The sequence below is a fragment of the Bubalus bubalis genome, chromosome 10, assembly GCF_019923935.1.
Source record: "Bubalus bubalis isolate 160015118507 breed Murrah chromosome 10, NDDB_SH_1, whole genome shotgun sequence".
Taxonomy (NCBI): domain Eukaryota; kingdom Metazoa; phylum Chordata; class Mammalia; order Artiodactyla; family Bovidae; genus Bubalus; species Bubalus bubalis.
Window position 1 is genome coordinate 47,539,553 of NC_059166.1, and position 3,469 is coordinate 47,543,021.

Below are 3,469 nucleotides of genomic sequence, written 5' to 3' on the forward strand. Positions count from 1 at the left end.
CTGATTTGTTTTTAATGAAGTGAAATTCACATAACATAAAATTGAGGATTTTAAATGTTAATTCAGTGGTATTTAGTACATTCATAATATGTGCAACTGTGAACTTTATCTGATTCTAAAGCATTTTTACCACCCAAAAGGAAACCTACTAACCAGTTACTCCTCATTCTCATTCTTCTCTACTCTCACCAGCTGACAACTGCCAGTCAGCTCTCTCTCTCTGGGTTTTTCCTATCCTATATATTTCACACAAATGATATCATACCATCAATATGTGGTGGTTTATGACTGACTGTTTTCACTCAGAATGTTTTCAAGTTTCCTCCAAATTATAGCATTTATCAATAATTCATGTACTTTTCCTGCCAAATAACAATACATTGTAATAATTGTGTCTATCCATCCTTTGATGGGTCAGTTCAGTTCAGTTCAGTCGCTCAGTCCTGTCTGACTCTTTGCAACCCCATGAACCGTAGCACACCAGGCCTCCCTGTCCATCACCAACTCCCGGAGTTCACTCAAACTCATATCCATCAAGTCGGTGATGCCATCCAGCCATCTCATCCTCTGTTGTCCCCTTCTCCTCCAGCCCTCAATCCCTCCCAGCATCAGGGTCTTTTCAAATGAGTCAGCTCTTCACATCAGGTGGCCAAAGTATTGGAGTTTCAGCTTCAGCATCAGTCCTTCTAATGAACACCCAGGACTGATCTCCTTTAGGATGGACTGGTTGGATCTCCTTGCAGTCCAAGGGACTCTCAAGAGTCTTCTCCAACACCACAGTTCAAAAGCATCAATTCTTTGGCGCTCAGCTTTCTTCACAGTCCAACTCTCACATCCATACATGACCACTGGAAAAACCATAGCCTTGGCTAAATGGACTTTGTTGGCAAAGGACCTTTTAGCTACTGTGAACAGTGCTGCTGTGAGTGCGGGTGAATATGTATTCAAGGACCTCTTTTCATTTCTGCTGGATATGTACTGAGTGGATTGCTCAGTTGTATACTTTATTTTTTTAACTTGTTCATTTTATGTCTTTACAGCTTAATCATCTTCATTGTACTTTTTCCACAAAGGTTCCATTTCACTGTTTTTCTATTTTTCCTAAAAAAAATTTTTTTGAGTATAGTTGCTTTACAATGTTGTGTTAGTTTCTAATGTAAAGGAAAATGAATAAACTATATGTTTACATATATCTCCTCTTTTTTGGATTTCCTTCTCATTTAGGTTACCACAGAGCATTGAACAGAGCTCCCTATGCAGTAGATTCTCATTCTCAATCCCTATGCCATGGGATTCTCCAGGCAGGAGTACTGGAGTGGGTTGCCATTTCCTTCTCCTGGGGATCTTCCCACCCCAGGGATCGAAGCCAGGTCTCCCACATTCCTGTCAGATGCTTTAACCTCTAAGCCACCAGGGAAGCCCAGATTCTCATTAGTTATCTATTTTATACATAGTATCAATAGTGTGTATATGCCAGTTCCTATCTCCCAATTTATTCCACCCCACTTTTCTTTGGTATCCACACCTTTGTTCTCTCCATCTGTGTGTCTATTTCTGCTTTTAAATAAGATCATAAACAACAGAATGGGAAAGACTAGGGATCTCTTCAAGAAAATCAGAGATACCAAAGGAACATTTCATAAAAAGATGAGCTCGATAAAGGACAGAAATGGTATGGACCTAACAGAAGCAGAAGATATTGAGAAGAGATGGCAAGAATACACAGAAGAACTGTACAAAAAAGATCTTCACAACCCAGATAATCACGATGCTGTGATCACTGACCTAGAGCCAGACATCCTGGAATGTGAAGTCAAATGGGCCTTAGAAAGCATCACTACGAACAAAGCTAGTGGAGGTGATGGAATTCCAGTTGAGCTATTCCAAATCCTGAAAGATGATGCTGTGAAAGTGCTGCACTCAATATGCCAACAAATCTGGAAAATTCAGCAGTGGCCACAGGACTGGAAAAGGTCAGTTTTCATTCCAATCCCAAAGAAAGGCAATGCCAAAGAATGCTCAAACTACTGCACATTTGCACTCATCTCACATGCTAGTAAAGTAATGCTCAAAATTCTCCAAGCCAGGCTTCAGTAATATATGAACTGTGAACTTCCTTATGTTCAAGCTGGTTTTAGAAAAGGCAGAGGAACCAGAGATCAAATTGTCAACATCCACTGGATCATCAAAAAAGCAAGAGAGTTCCAGAAAAACATCTATTTCTGCTTTATTGACTATGCCAAAGCCTTTGACTGTGTGGATCACAATAAACTGTGGAAAATTCTTCAAGAGATGGGAATACCAGACCACCTGATCTGCCTCTTGAGAAATTTGTATGCAGGTCAGGAAGCAACAGTTAGAACTGGGCATGGATCAACAGACTGGTTCCAAATAGGACAAGGAGTTCGTCAAGGCTGTATATTGTCACCCTGTTTATTTAACTTATATGCAGAGTACATCATGAGAAACGCTGGACTGGAAGAAACACAAACTGGAATCAAGATTGCCAGGAGAAATATCAATAACCTCAGATATGCAAATAACACCATCCTTATGGCAGAAACTGAAGAGGAACTCAAAAGCCTCTTGATGAAAGTGAAAGTGGAGAGTGAAAAAGTGGGCTTAAAGCTCAACATTCAGAAAACGAAGATCATGGCATCCGGTCCCACCACTTCATGGGAAATAGATGGGGAAACAGTGTCAGACTTTATTTTTCTGGGCTCCAAAATCACTGCAGATGGTGACTGCAGCCATGAAATTAAAAGACGCTTACTCCTTGGAAGGAAAGTTATGTCCAACCTAGATAGCATATTCAAAAGCAGAGACATTACTTTGCTAACAATGTTTGTCTAGTCAAGGCTATGGTTTTTCCTGTGGTCATGTATGGATGTGAGAGTTGGACTGTGAAGAAGGCTGAGCACCGAAGAATTGATGCTTTTGAACTGTGGTGTTGGAGAAGACTCTTGAGAGTCCCTTGGACTGCAAGGAGATCCAACCAGTCCATTCTGAAGGAGATCATCCCTGGGATTTCTTTGGAAGGAATTATGCTAAAGCTGAAACTCCAGTTCTTTGGCCACCTCATGCAAAGTGTTGATTAATTGGAAAAGACCCTGATGCTGGGAGGGATTGGGGGCAGGAGGAGAAGGGAACGACAGAGGATGAGATGGCTGGATGGCATCACTGACTCGATGGATATGAGTCTGAGTGAACTCCGGGAGTTGGTGTTGGACAGGGAGGCCTGGTGTGCTGCAATTCATGGGGTCGCAAGTAGCTGGACACGACTGAGCGACTCAACTGATCTGATCTGATACCATTTTTTTCTCATTTCACATATACACATTAATAAACAATATTTGTTTTTCTCTGATTTCCCTTTGTATGACACTCTCTAGGTCCATCCACATTTCTGCAAATGACCCAGTTTGTTCCTTTTTATGGCTGAGTAATGTTCCATTGTATATGTATGTAC